This window comes from Lagopus leucura, unplaced genomic scaffold, assembly GCF_019238085.1.
Source record: "Lagopus leucura isolate 7727_CA_CO unplaced genomic scaffold, USGS_WTPT01 Super-Scaffold_100015, whole genome shotgun sequence".
NCBI classification, from domain to species: Eukaryota; Metazoa; Chordata; class Aves; order Galliformes; family Phasianidae; genus Lagopus; species Lagopus leucura.
Window position 1 is genome coordinate 8,847,074 of NW_024962269.1, and position 22,569 is coordinate 8,869,642.

General features: G+C 37.8%; 1 protein-coding gene across 8 annotated transcripts in view; it reads left to right on the top strand.

The window, feature by feature from the left end:
* The window catches only part of ADAMTSL3 (ADAMTS like 3), a 192,005-nt gene that overhangs the window by 70,284 nt on the left and 99,152 nt on the right, over nucleotides 1-22,569 (top strand). The window lies entirely within an intron of this gene.

Here is a 22,569-nt window from a genome sequence, read left to right on the forward strand (position 1 = left end):
GGGTTCACCCTGGATGGGTTCACCCTGGATGGGTTCACCCTGGATGGGTTCACCCTGGATGGGTTCACCCTGGATAGTTCCATGGATGCCTCTGTCCCCAGGATGCAAACCTACAATGGCTCTCCATCTCATCTGCTCTGCAGGCACTTCCCAGCATCCACTGGCATCTTCTGCAGTAGCTAGAGTAAAAGCTGCACCATGTGCTTAGGAAACTCCTTTGTTCATTCTTATGACACCCTTCTATTACCCTTACTGAATGATAAGGGCTATATTTTTAGTTGTTCTTTCGTCTATAATGTTTTCGTCTTCTATTGGTGAAATGGTCCATAGCTGAGAGAGTATTTTTGTCTGGAGTGCTGCTTAATTAGAATGAATGATTTTGTGTATATGTAAGGTTATTTTTCTTTAATAAATCTTTTCTCCATGTGTATACTCTATGACAAAACTAATTAGGAATGACAAACATGTAATTGAATAAGTGAGAGGGAAAATTTTTGTAGTATCTTTTACTGTTTCATAGTCAAATTGTGGACTGTGGGTTCTTTGTTGCTCTGTTACCTTGAAGTTCAGCTTACCAAATTTAGCTCAGCAATTTTGTTTCTGTAACTTATTCTGTTGGCCATCTTTGGGTACTTTTTCCCCGCTATGTTTTTATCACACTAATTCTTTTTATTAAGTTACCCTCCTTATAAAAGTTCATTTTAATTAACTCTGGCAATAAAAAAGTTATGAAAACTGTTATTGAGAAATAATGTAAATTTTCACCAAAATGTTCACTTAAAGAAGAATAAAAAGTATATTTTTCCTGGCATTCAATTAAATGTTTGGAATCAGATACACTGAGGACAAAAACCTTAGTGCTTAAGAGGAAAGTTTAAAAACTGCTTTCTGCTCTTTTAATTTTTTTTAATGATGTAATTTTACCTACCAGGTTTCTGTTCATGTCTGTTTGAAATGATGCATCACACCTGCTTTTCAAGTCCAGGGACAGCTGTTTCCGATTTTTCCCTTTTAAGAATCAAATCCTGAACTCATTGGTCCCAGTTAAGAAACTTGGATGAACTTTCTGATACAGGTTTAGGTTTTAGATAGTCTTAATCAGGTGACGCTATCATTTTCCTAGGCCCGCTGTTACCCCTGCAAATTTTACTGTGCACTGCATTGTCATGTACTTTGTCTCTGATATTGTTATCTCTTTTGTTGATATCTCTTCTGTAGACAACAAATCACTGTTCTTGTTTACTTTTTGCAACATCTGCTTTCCTTTCCATCCGCTCACAATAGAATGTAGCTCTGTTTTGTTTATATAATGCTGCTTTCTTCTCTTCCAACATCTCTGTGAGAATTAATGGGTGAGAATGACACAGCTTTTTATTGCTGACTCCCTTTCTCTAACAGAAGCACGCTCTGTAGTGGTGGAAGAGTCCAGAGTTGTACAAGAGCTGTTCTTTCTACTCAGCAAAATAGCTTTAGGCCAGAAGAGTTCCCATGTACTCATGGCAGGACTGGTGCTCATCCCCCTCCTTGAATTTCTTTGTGCCACTCTTCTCTCTGCCAAGGGCACCTTTCTACATTTGTCTGAAGGACAGTTCACACAGTGCCACCAAGCTACCTTTCATGTTTGTTTCTAAGTTTGGTCTACCTTAAATCTCTCACGGACAGTAAATCTCTCCAGCTACCCCAGTGAATCTCTCTGGGGAAAAGAGAAGAGAAGGAATCAACATGGTTTATAAACTTTCAAAATACGTAGTAAGAAATTTTTCCTTTAACTTGGTGATTTACTTCTATTCATCGTTAGTAAGTTAATATAGAGAAACATTGTTTTTAGTGCCAAAAATCATCAGGAACATAACCCAGAGAAATTTTTGAAGGTACAGCTTTTAAACAAGCTTCTGGAAGAGGCATTATTTGACAGCACACAACTGAAATAACCCAGTTTGTTATTTTAATCTTATATCTACACTTAGTGTTCTCTCTTGTGGATAGTTTGCATTCAGCTGAGGCTTTGGCTGATGACTTACCATAAGTGGCTCAAAACCAGATTGGGTCCACTTAAACACAGCAATCTATAGGGCAGTTTTATATCTCTGTCAAGAATTCTAGAACGATTCAGGTGCAAGACAGTAAGCAAAGAAAGACAAGATCTGGGCAGCAGATGCCACTGGAGATCTGAGAGGAAAAACCATTCAGATGTATTTAAATCTTGTGCTGCTTTAGCTTACTAAACTTATAATACAGATATTCCAAATTGTGTTGCAACCAAACTAACTCCTCAATGCAGTGCTCAATCTGTAGCTCAGCGCAAATAGAGGAAGGTGTAATAGAGGCTTTTTAAATTAAGCCTTTCCCAGGAAAGTGTTACTGAAGTGTTCAGCCCCTATTTCACACAGAAAAAAAATTTTGTTTTCACATCTAGCAAGACAGTTGCGGTGCTGTATTCTTTACCAGTTTACCCAGGAATGTGCTGTTCTTTGCAGGCCTCCAGATAGGTTCAGCAGTGTGGCCTAAGAGGCTGCAAATCTCTGTCACCTCGTTATTATTGCAGAATAAGATGTGGATGACAGAGAGCAGACATAGCTATCCTTCGAGTATGCTCGAAAAGTCTCCTTTTTTGGGCTGTGGTCGGGTCTTCCCCTGACCCTGGGGTATGACTTAGTGAAGTCTGAAAAACCCAACAGCCAGGCCTTTATGATGTAAAATGCTTTCTACTGTCTCCTCGTTTTCCTGCTGTTCTGGTGAGACCTCATAACAAAGCCTATCCTAAACTGGTTTTCTACCGCTGTTTAAAACTGAAGAATTGTCTCTATGGTCCCATGGCTTTTGCCTCGGGGTGGTTGGATTGCTTGCAAGGAGTGCTGGCTTGCCGTCCGGGATGGGAGTGCTGAAACATGGGTGTCAGGCAAAGTCATTTTCAGAAAATGCGACTGATGCAAAGTAAATCAGCTTTATGGAACCAAAATGTAGGTAGAAGCTAAACTGGTCAAAATTTCCACTGGGACTCCAGTCTCTGTGGGAGGTTGCTGCACATTATAGGAGTGTAAATGCTTTTATCCCCACAAAAGCACATAAAAAAAAGTTTGATAACTGCTTAAAGAAAATAAGAAACATCTGTCTTCCTCCTTACCCCTTTTTGTGCAGCTTATTAGACGCTTCCTCGTGTAAATATATAGCCAGTTTTAATCTTATTTTTGTGAGTAGGGTTAATTTTGTGTTTCTATGTTTGGGTTAACATGGGGAAGCACTGCCCTTTTTTTCTCTGTGTGTGTGCTAGCAGCCCTGGGAGGTATTAAATGAAGAGAAGAAGCTTGTTCTTTAATGTTTATTACCACTCTTTATCTCCAGGTAGATTATTTCCCATAAAGACTTTCTTTGGACGTCTAGTCATCTTCAGTTATATGTTGAGAGCCTATTTCACCTGGAGTTAAATTGTTCCCTTTAGCTGATGGTCAGTTTCTTGCAACAGGCAAAGGAGAGTGCTGAAACATGTTTTAAAGCAGGAATGAAAAGCAGTGAGGTTAATCTACCTCAGACAGCTCTCCAAAGGAAGTATTACACACTTTGGTTCCATACCCTGATGTGAGAGACCTTGAGATTCGTCCGATGATTTGAAATAGTAAAAATTGGAATATATCTTAAGATAGGATAGGTCCTGCACTATGTAGTAATCACTTTCCACATTAGCTGTGAAGAATAGATTGTAGTAATGTTATTTTGTATCTAAATAACTCATTTCAATGCTTATTATCAGCAGCGGGGTGGGGCAGTTGGAACTAGATGATCTTTAAGATCCGTTCCAACCTAAGTGTCTCTATCATTCTGTAACTGTCTCCAATGGTCTTTGTTTACTCAAGCAAATGTAATGTTTGTAACTTATGAGAAACACACCTGCCTTGCATGTTTTTAGGATTAGTCATATGCAATCCCCATTACTGGTTGGGAAACTGAGTCAGAAAATGTTATTTATCCAAGTGCTCATGGCTGCTCCTCCTCAGACATGGAAGTACATGTCTGGATCCCAGATCTTGTGTTCTAGCTGGTCCATGCTGTATGTAAGTTATCAACTATAGGCAGCTTCTCTTCACCAATGTATTTGAGCTTCACTATGCTTCAGTGCCCTCTACTGCTTCATTAAAATAATGCTGTCACTTTGCTATTGTAGAAGCATGGTTAATTTTGTTCTACTTTTGTCTACAGGCAAAAAGACCCAGCACTTCTCTTGGTGAGAAGTCAGTAGCAATGATCGCTAGAGTAATTGGCATACACTGTACTGCAAACTAATTAATTTGATGCCATTTTTTCCTCCTGAATGTTTAAATGTAGTTCAGGTTGAGATTATGAAGATTTTGTGTTTTATGTAGAGTAGATTATTTGTATATACTGGAGTGTGTGTGTGTGTGTGTATATGTAAAATAAACTTTTATGACTGCTTGATTTTTTTTTTTTTTTTTTTTTTTTTTTTTGAATGTTCATCACATAGCATCTGATATTCAGTAGGGCCACTTCAACTCCCACTGAAATCAGGATGAAGGATTTTGATTTGGGTGCCTCTCTGAGGCAGCTTTGAATTCAATAGATTCTCATTTTCCGTTGTTTTTTCCTTTTTTTTCTTCTTGCATTCACTTTCTTCTAAAAACTATATATATGTATTTCAAGTTCCTTGAATTACCCTCTGATTGCTTCTGTTCTCTAGGAAGAAATCTTGGTGTCTGTAAGCTGTGGCTGATACTTTTACAGTAACTGAGGCTTTTTGTTACCATGCGGTTCAAGTTGTCTTTTGGGAATGGAGTGTACGATGTGCTGTGTGTTCTCGCTCTCAAAAAATAGTTCAGTCATGTGATCTCCTCTCAAACATTTAATATTTAAAAATCTGATACGTTACAGAGACCATTGGCCCACAAAGGCAGAAATGTTAGATCTGTGTGGCACTTCTTTGGTATAACTAAACATAAACCAGCCTAGGTGTTCTACTTTGTTCACTATTTAAAGGTGTGATTTACTTTTAGATCCACTACCTGGTGGGCCAGGTAACTTGCCACTTTGTTCTAGACAGTGTGCTAATGCAGTAGTTACTTCAGAATTTCAGCCCATTTCCAGCTTGCAGTGCTGTTTTCTTACCAGTGTTAGTGGCTTATCATGCACTTCTGAGTAGAGCTATTATTTGCTTGTATGGGGCATAATAGCACAAGAGTTTTTGTAACTTTTAGTTTCTTAGTAACAAGAAAGGAACAATTTCTACTTGTAACGCAAGCAATGAAAAGATTATTCTTGCCTATTATTCGTAATCTGTCTTTGTGTTGCAGATCTCCCAATACTGTGATTCCTAGCTGTAGTTTTCATTTTTTCCATGGTTCTTTCTAGCTCTCAGGGATACCTACAGTAGAATGTTACACTACACTTAATTTTCCATATTCCCAAGATGGCCACAGAACTTGGAAGAGAAGGGGTTATGACCTTATATATGTCCACTTCTTCCAGTTAACGCTTGTGTCAAACCCAGTAGTCACCTCTATATTAAAAATGTGTGCCTGCTGAGTCTCATTTGAATTTGTTCATTAGCTTCCAATAATCGATTCCTGTTTTATACTTGTACAGTTCATAGATACAATTAAGCTGTTAGTGAGTGTTGTGTTCTTTTGGGAAGATGTTTTGATTGATACAATCTTGAGATCTTTGTGGTTGTGTCAGTTCTCCAGATGACATCATCTCTGTCTTTAGGCCATTTTTATTGATTCTTTTTTGACCTTCAGGTTGTCAATGACTTTTTAAAATGTGGCCACCAGAATTGTGGAAGGAACACTAAATTCAGCTTCAAAATCTGTAACTGCTGTTGCAATTATTGTCTTAATTGTACTGGCAACTTAGTGTTCACCTTACCTCGTTTTAGTTAATAATTGTGCCTGCTTCTTTGTCAATCATGGTTTTCCAGTTCTCTAGTTATCAGTAACTCTGCTTTTTTCCTGGATACGTTATTTTCACTTTGATCTGCTTAAAAACCCATTTTATTTGGACTCAGTCAAGCAAGCAATCTGGACTGTGCTGTATGGCTCTTGTGTCTCCTCAATGTTTTTTACTGTCAATCTTTTTGTGGTTTGCAAATCTGTCCAGCAGTTATTTTCTTCTAGGCTATATATGCTGAATAGTATCAGACCTAATACCATTTCCAGCAAAATTGCTCTCCAAGTTTCCCTTTGATGTAGATTCCTTGGCAAGGGACACTTGAAATCTGTCAGTCATTTAAATTAATTTAGCGTATGCTTTATTGATATTATAAATCTCAATTTTTAAAATTTAAGCAGGTAAATGCTAGATCAGATGAGTTACTGAATTTGAAATGTTTTGTGACCATGATTAAATCCTCAGCCACACCTGTTATCAAAATGTGAAGTCAGGTTTATTTCACAAGATTGTCCAATTGTTTTACATAGCAATTTTTTCCTTGGTTCTTTGCTAATGCTTTTTTGTTTGTGAAAAGCATGTGATTTTCCTTATCTATGTGGAGCCATTGCATTGAAACAGAGAGCAAAATGCAATTTATAATTCAGTATTTAAGACAGGTTGTCAGCAAATCCTGTCCTGATCGCTCTTGAGAGTATCATGTACAAAAAAATAATTGTTCCTAGATTTGTGATTGATGTAGCAGAACTGATAAAAGTTACATTGTTTAAAAGTGTTTATAAATCACCCTGTCCATATGTTCATTTCCTGTAATCTGTCATTATGGTTTCAAACCATAATTGTCAGAGACACAAATCTGGCTTCAGAACAACCTGGAATGAGTTTTGCTTCCATTTGGTATACATTGAAAGGTGGCTCAAAGCAAAAATTATAATCCTGGAGTCCCATGTACGTGACAACGGGGTATCTTTGCTCTGTGGTTTTGAATTGCTGAAGGGCGTTGTCTGTCTACTGTGTTTTTTCCCTAACGTTGCTGGGACTGATGCAAAGGAACCAGGCCATTTACAGGGATTGCTTGGCAGAGGAGATCACATGTTTTTGCTTTTTTAAAACACAATTCCTGCTCTCACTTGGGAGGTTAACATTATGACAGGCTGGGTTTGCAGCCAGCACGGAGCTGGGGCTTTGGCTCTGTCTGGTGCTGATGGGGCTACCAGGTGCTCACAGGCACAGAGCTCCTCACTGTGGTCCTGACGATGCTTCCAGTTTCCCAGCTAGGTTTAAAAGGTGTTGAACAAGGAGCAATTATTGCAGCAAGGAGTGGAATCTGAAACATTTTCTTCTTGCACAGGCTTATGTACTACAAGGGAGGGAAAACTATTTTTTGTGTTTTAGCAACGTAAGTTTTATTCCCCTTTAGTTCTTTGTCAAAATCATCCAAGACATAGTGGAAGCAAAGGTTTCTTCTCTGCCCCGATGCCCCTGCCCCAGAAGCTCACTAAAATGGGGGGAAAGGTATAGCAGAAACACACCTCAGACTGCTCTAATTGCTTTATCTGTCACTTAGTGTAGCCTAGGATTGCTACTTATATGGTGATTAGCCAACAAACTGTAGAAATGTTATTACAACTTTGAAGATTATCCCCTTAGAGGAAAAAGATAAAGCACACGCTGTTGTCTTCTGAAGATACCACTCACTCTTCTGAAAGAAAGTATTAAATATTCTGTTCAACTTCACTTATGAATCCTGCTAAGGGAACTTGCCCAGCAAATGGGGAGAGCCACAGTGTTTGAATTTGGTTGTGTCAAACCAAATAAATTATTGTTGTTCCTTCTGCCTTTTTTATTTACTACTACTCTGTTCTCCAGGTAAACCGTCAGCTCTCTCACACTGCAAAAAGGATTTGTTCTTGACTTGTCCTGGTTAACCAGAATGCTTCATTATTGGAAACTAATTTTAGAGAGCAGATTTGAGTTTGTAACTGTAAATGCAAAAAAATGTGTCATTCAAGAAGCAGATACTTTATATCTGTATTGGGAAGCTTTATTTTAGTCTAGAAATACTGAACAGCTTGCTTTCTGATGTAGTTTTTTTGGATATAATAAAATGTGAGTTGTGTGGTAGAAAAGTATCCCTCATGTCTGACACAGGATGTGCTTATTTTTCCCTGTCTGCAAGAATGGGAAGCAGTAGCGTAATCACGTTGCTCAGTACAGCAGTGAGAGTGAATTCCATAAGATGTAGAAGTAGATGACAAGGCTGTATGTCCTCTGTCCTCTTCAAATCAGCAGTCATCTACCAGCAAAATCACATTTCCCCTTAATATGTCTCTGACTTAGACCATATTCATTTTGCATTTGTACAGACACACTTGAGATCTGCTTTTAATTACCAGATAGGGTTTGCAAATCAGAAACGTAACATAAGCACACAGCTTTTTTTATCATACCGTAGGTCACCTTTCAAAAACTGTCAAGGAATCATATTTTTAGAAGCTGTGCTTGTATAGACATAAGTAATGCAATAGCTGTGTCGGTCTTTGAGATTATGAACACACTTAAGATGAGAATATTCTTGGCGTAAGTCAGGAGTATTATATAATAAGGAAACAATGTCTTTTTATGCTTTTCTTCCAAAATATTCCCTGGTGAGAATTAGAATAAAAAAGCCCCATAGGATTGCCTATGAATAGATCTCCTTGCAACTTGATAACTTTAGCCAAATTACACAAAGTAGATTTAAAATCCTTGTCATGTTTTCATAGTTTTATTTTTAAAACCCTTTATTGGCATCTAATATGAATTCTGATTGTCTAGCTGAAAGTCCCAAATCAACAATGTATAGATGTATAAAAGTATAGCTACTTATCCCTTTAGCAGCAGGCAGGAGACAGTGATTAAAAGCAATCAGCTATCAGAATGAAATAAAAGCTGCAGGACTGATCTTGTTTCATGTGGTGCCCCAAGACACATTTGTTCAAGAAAGCAAAGGAAAATCTATTTGGCTCAGTAGTGATATATGACTGTGTGCAACACAACCGTGATGCCCATGCTACTGATGGGTATCTGTGGTACCGATGGCTAGTAGACATCCTAAGTTGCCAAATAACTTCTAGAAGGGTCACAGAACTGCTGTAACGAGGTGTTGAAAGAAGGTGGATCAGCCCCTACAGCAGTTGAGGTTTTGAAAGTACAGGTGTAGCTGGGTGGCTATGCCTCTTCGCTCTTTTTTCTTGCTCTGTGACTTGCGTGGCTTTCAAATGCAGCTCAGCATCTAACTCAACACATGCGTGATGCCCATGTTCAAATGCTGCAAGCCAAGACAAAGAGAAGGAATTAAAACAGATGACAGCTGTTCCATTCTAATGATGTTTCCAAATGTTTTATAAATATCATCCAAAGAAAGCTGGTAGTCCATGGTGACCTAGAGTATAACAAAATGTGATAGAAGGGTAAAGCAAAACAGCAAATAGAGGATTTGGAGAGTGCTGCCTAAAATCGGAAATGTATTGTGAAATCGTTTGCTCTGGAATGGAGTTCCTTCTGGCATGCATAAACCAGGGTACACATCTGGGAAAGAACAGAAGGCTGAGAGGTGGACCTTGTCTCCAAGCAAAATATGAGTCACTGTGAGGCACAGCAATCAAAACAGAGAGACTTTTCCTTCCTTACTTTTGTTTTCAGCATCCTTGATTGCTCCTTTGGAGTAGCTAAATTTTAGCCTTTCCGCCCCCACTCAATGTCTGGTATAGATCAAACAAAGAGCAACTGGCTTTGGAAGAAACCCTTTGCCCCAAGGTAGGGTCAACTACAACAGAGCTGTTCTTGGCAGATGTTTGTCTAATTTGTTCTTCAATGCTTTCCATGATCAGGATTGCACAGCTTCCCTAAAACCAGCATTTACCTATTGTTATAATTAAAGATTTTCTCTTATTTTTTCTTTATTCTTTCTAGCTTCTACTGTGATTATGAGCATACTAAAGGGAATGGAGAATAAGAGTGTAATATCCATTGGCTATTACTCATTTTCACAGTGACTGACACGCTTGTTCTTTGCTTTTGAACCAATGCAATGCTGCACATATAATTTGTAATGGAAATTAATGATGTACATGGAAAAAACATGAGAGTTGGTGCGTAAGTGAGAGGAAGGCAACCTAGGTGCCGTTCCGTTTCTACTCTGCAATACAAATATGGTAAACCGTGATTATACAGGGCTCTTCAAATTGACTGACAGAAAGCAAGATTTCGTTTTTGAAGGGAGAAACCTTTCTTGGCGAAAATATTTTTTTGAAGAAAATTAATTCCATAAAACCTGAAGCATTCAAAGGTATATGGAATATGACAATGAATGGACTAGTATACAGTATGTTAGTCCTATGTAATGGGCTACATAGCTCATTGATTCCTGAGCTCTCTGGGAAACCTCACATAAATACTTAAATGATTTTACTTTATTTGCTGGAGGATGAGGGGGGAACACAAATGAGGAAGACTTTCAAATTTCTGTATAAGATGTGTGAAAAGTAATAAAGATGGATATATTTCACACAAAAGAATAAGGAGAGCTCCTCAATGTTATAGCGACTGAAAATATATCATGTTTGAATGTATGTGTTGGGAACTATTTGAAACTTCTTGTTGTTCTCTACACTCGTATCTAGTATCAGCGCGAGTATTTACATGTTTACTCTGGAGAGTGAGATAAGATTTTGAAAACTGACAACTCCTTGCAATAATGGTAAAAGAGTTGTAAATTATCTAGCAAACGGAACTGATTTTCAAAGTGGGGAATCCTTGCTAGCTTGAGGCACAACTTAGCCTTGATAGATAACCAAGAGCTGATGTTTCCCCTTTCTTGTAGTCAAAAAAGATGGTGTTTTTAAGTGGGTATTTTTGTGGATGTTTGAAAGATAACCCTAGACTGCAGCTCAGATACCAAATACTTACTTTATAGCTAGGACATTGATAAATGGAGGCTGGTTGAAGAAATAAAGTTAAGAAAAGTATGCAGAATTCTTTTCCATTCTTCTTTGATCTTTATCTGCCCATATGTCTAAGAAATCACATCCACAACTCTAGTTTGGCTATATCTGACGTGGAATTCAGGTGGTTCTTGTAGGTCCTATACAAAGTCCAACAAAGTCAGTGAGATACTTTCCATTAGTTTTAATGGTTTTTAAATCAGGCTTTATTCACTAACTCCTTTCCAGTAATATTTTAGTTTCCTTTATTTACCAGAGAATGGCTTTTTTTTTTTTTTAATTCTCCATAAGTTGAAATGTTAATGTCCCTTCTAATGAAAAAAACTCAAACCTTCCTCCCTTTGCTAAACCCTCTGAATACAAGCAACTAGGGAATTATATAAATAGATACTCTTACCTTTACTACAAAAAATTCATGCGGAAGTCCTATCTTGGAATAAGCTATTCATTAGTTGGCTTGGCAGAAAGAACACAATCCAAATGAATGAGCTGCCAGGAGTATTTTTAGTGGCTTTATATGTTGCCCATTCAAATCTTGGAAAATTTCTTTAGAGAATTGGACAAACTGACCAACTCATTTTTATAGGCTTTCACAAGGTCTAAAAGTGAAAAACAACTATTGTATTTAGCATCTGTTAATGGAGGTTTCAGGCTACAGAACTTGAGAAAGTTCTGCTGGGAAGCTAATACAATAACCATAAAATATTGGACTGATAATAGGAAACACTGGCACAGAACAGATATGGAAAGAGTCATGTTAATATTCCATATCCAAAGCTGTTAGCTTCTGCTGAGTGCTAAAGATACTGTTGTTAAACATATACAGTAGTAGAGATTTGGAATGGAGTCAGTCATACTTGAAATATACGAAGCTGTCTTTCTCTACCATAGATTGTACTGACTGGATAATTCTGTCTTTAGAGAATTAAAATCTGGGAATTCAGAAGAGAGAGCAAATCGTGTTAATGTTTTTCCAAATGGAGAATGTAGATATTTACCCCACACATGTAATTGAGTCCTCATCATCTTTTATTTGAAGTCAGTAGGGTTTTTTTCTTTTGCCTATTTGGGAATTGGATCTAGACTGGTGTTGCCATTGTAGCTTTACCATTGACAAGCTTGTTTATTTGCTTTTGCTCCCCTGACTAGAAGATAGAGGATCAATAAAAGGGAAACTATTCACTGGACATTAAATGAGTTTCAGTAAATGGTTTTATTTGGCTCCAAGTGGAGAGGAACAACAAGATGCTATTACAAAATATGTTTCTGGAAAGCTGTGTTCTCTTTATATGGAATTTAATTTTGAATATTTCCAAGGAATACTGTCCCTTGTTACCTATGCAAAGGTGATAGCCAAAATCTACCCTCAAAAGATGTGTTGTCTTGTAATTTCTATGTATTAAGATTTCCTACAAGGGGAAAGGGAGGCAGGACATCTTAAGGTCTTACAGTTATCTTAAAAACAAGGAAACAAAGCCTTTCTGAGGAACTTCAGTACATCTTGCTGTATATTGTGAGCAAACGCAACTGGAGCAGTCATGAGATTATGGAACTGATCCTTTTGACTGTGAATAGCCAATGATCAAACAAAAGTTACAAGTTTGAAAATACCAGGAACATCAACCCAGTCAGAAGCAGCTTATGGATGTGTTCTGTTTGCACAGGTACACGCAGTAGAAGACTTAAAACATCTCCAAGCCAGGCTACACTCATGAAAAGCAGGCTTTTCTTGACGATGATCAAAACTGCTTGAGTGTAGGAAATCAGCCAATGAAACTGAGCAAAATCAAATCTTAAATTTGTCCCCAAGTTAAGCATGAGTAATAAAAAGAAACCTTCAAATTGCATTTTGATTTTGGATCAGTTATATCACTGCTTAATATCACCCAAAGACCAGCTCACAGTTAAATAGGCTAAGAACCGTGTTGTGGGGTTTTTTTTTTCCTGAAAAGAAAATTCATCTTGTTAAATTTGATTTATGCCACTGTAAAGAGGCACCATGATCAGGCTGACAAGTTTTAGAGTTACTTTGGGCAAAATTAACTTCAGGCTGCTTTTCAGTTATGGGCCTAATAAGTCTTCTCCTTAAATATATTAATTTAAAAACACTCTATACAGGGATCTCTACTTCAAAAATCAAGAGTGAGAAGTGTATCAAAATAAAACAATCACTAAAATTCATAACTAAATCTTAATTGCTGTACATTTATGGAAAGAAAAATGGGGATTCTTAATTGTTATCTGCTAGCAATATGGCTTCAATATTTTTTTCTTTTGACAGATTTGTTCTGTTGCCAGGTGTATCTGCTTATGTTCTGTAATCTGCTTTGCATTACTTTTATAGAAATATTGCCATTAAATGTGCTACATATAGTATTAAATAGCAGAGTGAGTCAGGAGACATGAGTTGAATCTATAGCTCACAAATGAGAAGTTTGGAGGTCTCATCTGCGCAATATGGTAAAAATACCTATAACTAAATCATCAAACAGTCTGGCACTACTGATAATCTTGGCATGAAATTGAGCCATATCGGAGTGCAATATCCCAATAATCCAGGTTTATGAATACTGCAGATTATGGATAGACAAAATGCACAGGGAAGACTTTCCTACATTGGCTGCTTTTGCTACAGTTTATTCTTCTGTCAGTATTTCCCCTATAAACTCCTTTTATTCATAGTCTTGGCAGTTGGCCATAAAATTTTGCTTCTAGCTGGAACTTGGCAGACAGCGTCTGAAGTCAGGAAAATTATTTTAAACAAATTTTTAAAGTATATGATATATACCGAGGCTCTTTTTGAAGTTAGAGGTGCAGTCGTTTTCTTCTGAGAAAAAGTTTTGGTTTCGGTGTTTTTCGTTGTGTATCCGCTAAACAAATTGTTACCTAAACAAAAAAAAAAAAAGATAAAAACAATTATTGCAACCAATTACAAATAAAAATCACAAGTTCATTTTCAAGTTTACATGAAAATGTTAAGGGTTGATGACTTGCGTATTTTTAAGTGATTGCTTTTAGCTTGTTGCTTTAAATTAAATACATAATACTGTGGTGGCATAAAGTTTGCATATGCTGTTATAAACTGCAAGGTAAATAGGAGGCAACATGTAAGTCATTCTAAATGTCCGTACTCTCTCTATTTTTGTTTACTTTTCTGTACTGTTTCTAAAAGTGTCATACAAAAGTGCCTTGGCAAATAAATCCTAAACAAACTCAGCAAGATACAGTAATTGACCTGGTTGAAGTAACAAGTAGACACCAGTGATTCGGTCTGCTTGGTTTAGGATCCGGGTATAGTCAGTGTGTAAGTGTCCTCATACTGCAGGGTTTGCAGTGTTAATTTGGGCAAATACCACCAGGACCACCACAAATCAGCAAGAGTGAAATTTGATGATGATTGTGGTAACAGCATCTGGCTTTATGTCATGGTCTGTCCTTCTCCGTGCTCTTACAACTTACCTGAAGGCTGTAAATTAAGGAGAAATATCACTTTATGCTCTTCCTGTCCTTTATTTCCCAGTTGAAATACATAGATTTACTACCTCATTGATTTTAATTGTGTTTCTGCCATTGTGCTTCCTTCCCTGGAATGAATCCCTAACTAAACGGGCCTCCATCAACTGAACAGATCAAAAAGCAAATGAAGAGGCACCTTAGCTGGCACAGGTATTTTATCAAGAGATGGGTCTTTCTAGATGAGATACTTGACCATAGGAGAAATGTTTTTTTTTTTTTATTCATTAACTAGTTCCTTCATGTTGAAGATGGAAAATACAATTCTAAACATTCAGAAGCGTGTAATCATTGAAGTATGATTGCTGTTTTACATGGCATCAGAATATGAAAGAAATGAAAAAGAAGCTTAGAACAGGAAAGTCTTTGCATGTTTGATAGTGGCAGGAGTGTGCCCAAGAGTCCTCTGGAAGCTGATGGAAGTCCTTCACTTTCACAAATGTGATGCTCACCCTTTTATCATTGTTCTTTTCCACTACATGTGCCAAAGTGATGGAAGTTTTAACTTTTGAGATGAGTTAGGAAAAAAATGCATGGTAAAGTATTTAGTAGCACCTTTATTTGGAAGTTTGCAAATATATTTAATAAGGTAACTTGAAAAAAAAAATAATGCCAGATATATTTCCCAGAAATTGGAATCTCTTTTTCTATTATGCACCTGAGGAATTCTGCATGCTGGACTCTGGCTGAACCATCACACTGTTTATGCTGGATGAGGAACATGTGGTATACAGTGTGAAGGTGGAAAAACCCAGAGTATCCAGGTGCAACTTTTGAATAAGCAGTCAGCAAAGCTTGCGTGAATTCTTCTTGCTTTGGGGACTCCAGGAAATAGATGGAATGTTGTTAATGCAGATTTATAAGCAGGTTCAGAGAAAACTAACATATCAAAATGCCCTGAAGATTATGTTTTTGCTTCATACTTTGTACTTATTGCAGACAGACATACCAGAAAGGACAGTGTGTTTATATGAACAAAATAGGAGGTGAGAAAGCTCAGTAAGAGGCATTGAGATCAGACTTTGGACACCAAGATGTAATTTTCAGCTGTGCTACTCCCGTAACACACATTATCTTGCAGATTCTTCTGAATCTGCAGCATTCATAGGAATGGGTATATTTTGAGAGTTCAGGTTTGTGTATTTCCAGCTACATATTCACTTATACTTTTAGATTTTGAAGACAGTGAAATACTGGAAACTCAAGGGAAAGTTTTTATACACTTGATCCTGGTCAGCTGTCCTGGATGATTGGACCTAAGAGCACTACAGAAGCACGAACTTCTTGCCTCACAGTTGAAATGGATATCACCAAAACTGTTGTTAGCCTACATCCCTGTCCTCAGGACTCTATTATTTATGAATATGGAAAACCAGGCCCCCAGAGCAGCTAACTCTGGTTTGTCAGGTGCACTGCCAATACTTTGTATTTCGGTCAGGTTGGGTATTGGGAAAAGATTCTTCTCTGATGCTAGAACAGGCTGCAGGGGAGGAGGGGGTGGAGTGACCATCCCTGGAGGGGTTCAGGAAATGTGAAATGTGGCACTGAGGGACGTGGTTTAGTAGGCAGTATTGGTGGTAGGTGGATGGTTGGACTACATGATCTTAGAGGTCTTTTCCCAACTTAATGATTCTATGGCTTGCTTATCAGCTTTTAGAACAGGTTTCTCTTTTGCTAGACTTCTACCTGTTGAAGTAATAATTTCCGGATTTCAAAGAAATATTTCAGGTATTTTGCTGCTGCTGCTTTATAGCAAGAACATGTAGGTACTGAACTTAGCTGCTGTGGATAGATGCAGAAATAGCTGCAGGAACTGGGTATACTAATGCAGCTGCTTTCTGCCCAGAGTTGCTAGGGCAGGAATCATGATTCCTTCTGCATGCCCACAAATTCCAAGTTCTCTCTGTTACTGCTCGCAAAGAAGGAAGGAGGTGATACAGACTCTTTTTGGTGCCAAAAGCCTCAGCTAGCTCATAGGTGCCAAACAGCCAAGCAACATTTCATCCCTTCCTGGATGCCAAAAGCCTCAAGTATCCCTGCTCCACCTGCCAAAACCTCCAACTTTGTCCTGACAACTCCTGCAGTGCAGGCCTGTGTTGTCAATATGAAATTTTGCAATACACTGACAATGGAAAATCTGGATGCAGTATAATACTGAAAAACATGCTGAGATCTGCCTTCAGTTCAGTATCAAAATGAATTACGTTGTAAATATTTCCTCTGTGTGTGTGACTCTTCAGTGTGCTTTATTTTCCAAAACTTGAATTTGAAATTATTCAAAACTGCTGTAGAATGAAGATATGTTGCAGAATTCAACTGAGTTTTAAACTGCATCTCAGACCCCAGATGTATTCCTTCACATAGCTGAATAAATCCATTATTTACCTTTTTGGCTCATTTCTTGCTGGTGATTCTCCTGATCTGTCACTGAGCTTTACCAGCTTGTGTTTCTAAAACACTGTTTGTTACTGGATACAAAATCCATTTTGCAACTGGTTCTTAGAACATGGACATCATTTGGCAAGGGCAAATGCAAGGAATAATCAATGTGACTGAAATAATAATATTCAGACTAATTAGTTCTAAGCATCTGCTTAAAATAGTTGCATTTATTCCCTTGTGTTTTTTATCAGTTTAAAAGGATGCATGGATTTTAATTTTAGTTTTTATTTTTATTTTTTCCTCTCTCACATTTTTCTGTCAAGGATTTTATAATTCCAGGTATGTCATTTATTAATGTAAAGAATAATGTATAGTTTGATTCAGTATATATAAGTTAAAGTTTTATTAAAGTCAGTAAGATATACAGTGTACTGTTAGGTAATACATAATGCACTCAACAATAGTAGAAATACATCAGGAAATGTCTTGAAATCAGTCTTAATGGAACAGTGTGAAATCTCATTAATAATTCTTATTTGTCTGGAAATAAGTTTTGAGTGTTCTTCTATTTAGTTGTTGCTACAACTGATTTTTTTTTCCTAAATCTATAATCCACGTTCTACACCTTACTTAGATTATATGACACAGAGGTGAAAATCATTTTTGTATGTGAACCTTAGCAGGGAAGGAGATTTCTCCTACAGTTTGTTGCAAGGCTATAGACATGGCAGCCAAAGTTAAAAGTGAAGGGTATAGTTCTGAGGCTGAATGGTGCATGCAGTGGTTATCTGCAGGTAAATACTTGTTCTGATGGTTATGCACTCTGCTCATGGATAGTCAACAGGGCGATCTGATACCTTTCCATTAAGTGTAGTGTCTGGAAAGAGGAATCTGGGAAACGCATCACTGCTACTCAGGCAGGAGATTTTTCCTTCAGTAATTCCTTGAGCTGCCTCTGTTTGTAGGCATGTAGGTATAAGGGGAAGCAAATGGCATAGCACAGTGTGTCTGTGTGTGAAGATGAGTGAACAGCACCATATCTTGTGCTTTGGAAGATTCTGGACGTCAGGATAGTGTTAATAGTATTTATGGGTTGTGAGAGTGGGAAGAAGCAGTAAAAAGGAAATGCTTCATCTCTGTTCAAAATACCATCAAGGATGAAATCCACTCCAGGGAAAAGGGCCAGAGCTTTGGGTTTGCTTAATTTAGTCCTTCAGTGGGACTCCAAGTGGTGTTTATACTTTTCAGTAGGCTCTTTCACTGGAATGAATTTTTTTTGTGAAGAATCAAATTCTGTATGGAGAAATATAGTTTCATGTCATGTGTTACTGAATAGCCATAGGATACGGCTGTGCCAATGTGACTCCTTATGGGGATTCTCTTCTGGAGTCTGGCATACTTTTCTCAAACTAATGCAAACTACTTCGATAAGAAGCCATGAGAAAAACCAAAGTGTGCTCACCCAGAGAGCAGCAGTGACTTTGGCATAGCAGCAGGTACACTGGTCCTGCCTAACCATGTCCTTATGGTTATGACTGAGACTTATTTTGTGAGCCGTATCATAGAATCATTAAGGTTGGAAAAGACTTCTAAGATCATCCACCTACCACCAATACTCCCCACTAACCACGTCCCTCAGTGCCACATCTCCACATTTCTTGAACACCTCCAGGTTCAGTGACTTGATCACTTCCCTGGGCAGCCTGTGCCAGTGGTCAACCTCTCTTTTGGAGAATTTTTTCCTAATATCCAATTTGAACATACTCTGGCGCAACTCGAAGCTATTCTCCCTCATCCTTCATCACTCTAATCTGTTTGTGTAGAGCATTTTGACTATCTGGCACTGGACGTGGCCTGCATTGCAAATGCTGCCCAGAAGTTTTGCTAAATGGTTGTACAACCTGTAAGAGATGGGCTGCCTGCACTGATGGAGTGCTTGGGGCATGTTGCAAGGTAGGGTTTGGGATTACTGGGGCTTCAATGTAATACCTGGCAGAGGGCCTCATGCAGAGGAAACTGAACATTGGGTGTATGTGCATCTTTTTTTGCATGTTGTTCTATACATGGGAATTATTGTAACACTACATACTCGTGTCTGTCTCTGAAGTGGAAATGTATGTAAAAGCTCTGGAAAACAAACATTTAAGGTATAAGAGCATTTCTGTTGAGAAGCTGAATCTTTGTTACACCGAATGCTAAACATTTACATATCCAAGCCTTATGTAATGGATGTCTGAATAATAATAAAACTGCATAAGCTGACCTTCATTCTCTGGCACCACATCTCCTTTGAAGTCTGCATGACCAAATTCAAGACAATTATGTCATCCTTCATAACAGCCAAACAAAAGTTTGGCCAAATAGTCATTTTTCTCCATTTAATAGCACTGTGTTTGATTTTTGTAATGTGTGTCAATGTAGCTGTTGTTATTTACTGGGTGTTACGAGTGACAGTAAAAATCCCCTTGTTTTAGATTAATGATCAGCCCTCCAAACATCTGGATTTCATTTATTTTACCTCAGTGCCCACTTTTGCTACACTCAGCTCCTTTGAGCAGTACAGGGCAAGGCAAGTACAGCTTGCATACTAACACTCACAGTTTGCAGAAGTGTTGTTACTGTATATGCCCATATGTGACGGAAGCAAAACAGAGCCCTGGACAGAAGAAGAGAACCTGGCACTAATATTTCCCCCCTCCAAATCTTCCAGTGCCACACTTTCAGTAAGAACTCTCCATGAACAAGGCTGTCTCTGTCAGTTAAGGGTTGTCAGCAGAAGCTCAGATTACACATTGCTGGGCCTCAGGCCTTGAGGAAACCTTGGCATACTGTCATCCTAGTCTTCGAGACTCAGCCGATGTCATGAAATGCTTCAAAACTTGTAGTTTATTATCCCCCATCCCCTAATTCATGCAATTCAAGACCTTCGTGTGGTGTCACGACTTAGCCTTTTATTACTGTGAGAATTAATTAAATATTGGATGTGTAGTTTGAGATGGAATATTTTGAAACTGTCATAAATGCTGGAATCATTTCTGCAGAGAACATTGTATGAGTTCTGAATACACTTGCCTTATATGCTTGTATGGTAACCCTATGTTTGATGCTTTTGGAATGGATACAACTCCAGCTAGTGTGGCTGGATCAAGTAGAAGCATGGTGCCTTTTGCCATCTAGTTCTACTTAAAGAGCAACAAATCATTTAAGTTTTCCCTAAAGCTATGTTTATGGCTTTTTAAAGTTATTTTGTCTGGATTTACTAAAGCACTGGTGGCTTCATTTCATCATGTTATGGCACAGGTGCACATGTGCACATGCATGTATAGGAACATACATACTTTCACAGTGAAGCATGTAAGCAATAAACATAATGGATATGTAGTACTGCATCTGTTAGAAAACTAAGCCTCTAAACTAAAAACACATAGCAAAGGATCACAATTGAGGCATGTTAGAATTAAAACAACATGAAAAATTGGAGTTAAAAAGCAAGACATGAATTCAGTCCTGAAGTACAACAAAACCCTTTTGTACCCAATTGCAATTAGTTCTTGATTTAATTTCTAAATGAGTTTCCAAGGTTTTGTTAGTTTAAATCACGATGGTGGTGATCTTTTCTTTATTTTACTTAGGCTTGGTACCATGGTGTAGACAAATGTAATATGCAGGGTTTATGAAACCAGACAGCTAGTAAATCAGTATTATTTTGCTAGTAAATTACTAAGGCGTGCAAGCTGCTTTTAACTCTTTCCCATGGGACAAGTAGTTTGAACTAGCTGGAGTTTAAATCAACACTGTGGACACTGAATTAGTCAATGATTCTGAAGAGGGCTTTGTTGGCATAAACTTCTGCTTTGATCATTCTAGTATTTACAGCTTTTTAATTAGATGCAGTTCAGAACAATGGCTTTTATCAAAGCAATTTGGTAAGTGAACAACTGGACATTGTTTAGGGCTCTAGATGACATTCTGTCTGTTAATATCATGGCTGGCTTTAATACAATGATGAAGTTGGAATTATTTTAGGCATTGTCACTGCTTTGTCCAAAGAAACTTGCTATTCTAAAAGAGAGTGACATGTATTGTTATTTTAATATTGTAAGTTTAATCAGTTCTTAACATACTAAAACTCAATCATTTTCCTTGGGAGTACAGAGGACAAACTTTAAAATTTACGAGTGCAAAATTAAAGAAGTGAGTTGTTCATCCTGTGACTTATTTTCATGTGCTGAGTGATTTGTTGGGAAGTGCTGAGCTCTTTTTGCTCAAGGTTGGAGGCGATTGGTTCCATTTTCAGTGTCAGACATTTCAGAGTTGGCTTCTCATGTAAAGTAAGCCCAACGCCAGTGCAAAAATTCCTCAGGGATCTCTGTAGAGCAGGGCTCTATCATTTCTGGAAGTAGATTGGCCTAAGTAAACTTTTAAAGCAAAGTAAGGTTTTTTAAAATTTGAAAGCTTAGGGGAGCAAGAAAGTTAAGGAGTGTTTAGACCAGTCCCTGAAGTTTGCTGTGCAAAAATTCTTTGACAAGCTTTGGTGTTTTAAGGAAAGAATGGAAAAATTTACAAATGGTTGTCTTTTTCTACTAACAGTCCAGCTACAGGGAATACTGCAGTTACACCATTATTAATCCCTTCGAGATTTGTTCGACTAGTCCTTGGTTATGTTTAAATGTGGCTAAATTTAACTTTGTGCCATTTGGGTTTCTAAAAAGGCACTTGTTTAGTACTAAGCCTCTGACCGCAGAGCGATTGCAGCCTGGGTGACAGCTGACCCCCAAACAGACCAGTATGCTCAATTCCTGTGGCACATGATTATTTTTATTGTTATATTTAGAAGAAAATCCCTTTATCTCCGCAGCACCGTATTGAATCATGTTCCTTGTGTGGTGCCGTTGTGAAAACAGCTTTGTTTTTATTGTTTGCTGTTTTCACTTTGAGTTGTTAGACTTTTGTCCGAGTCAAGTTTCTTTGTGGCTGAAGATGAGCTGACTTTATTGGTGCTCTTGAAATTTAAAGGAGAGTTATGTATTACTTACTTTTTCTTGCACCATAAGATTCAAATTATACATCCCTTACTTCCTTTCAAATTACTTTTGTGAGGCTTTCTGGAAGAAAATAGGACTGAGTCTTCTCTCATGAGCTTACTTAAGTTTTCTTTGAAAAAACTACGGATTACTAAAATATGTTCATCTGGTTTAGTGTTGGGATGCATACAAATGTCTTGCATTTCTTTGGATTTAGTCACACATGTTTAAAAGAGTGAAAAGATTTTCATTTATTTTTATTTGGCATCTGTGAAGACTTGAATGCTTACTTCTATGTAATTTAGTTAGTAATGTTTTTCTTTCTCCTCTTTGTGTTGTTTGCTGACTGACAGCCCTCTGGCTGGTGTATCTGTGCATTTGTGTTTTGGGAAGAGGGAATGAAGATTCTGCAAGACTTCAGAAGTTTTGCCCTTCTACGGAGTCAAAAATAAAACAGAATTGTGGATGTAACGCTTTTGTTTCTCTTGCTGAAGTCTGATTGGATGCCTGCTGAAGTCGATGGGAATGAACTGCTGGCTGTAGAAATAGTTGTTTCAGTAAAGCTTGGCTGAACCCTTTATGCTCTCCCATTTGCTGTTATGCTGCTGCATGGTAAACATTGGTAAATATTCTCTGGTACTTGGCATAAATTGCTGTCACTGTATTATTTCTATCCACAGTACAGCTCTCATTCCTAAGGACATTAATATCAGTCACATTGTTGCATTTGGAGTAGCTGATGTGAAAATGTTATTGCCGTGATGATCAGA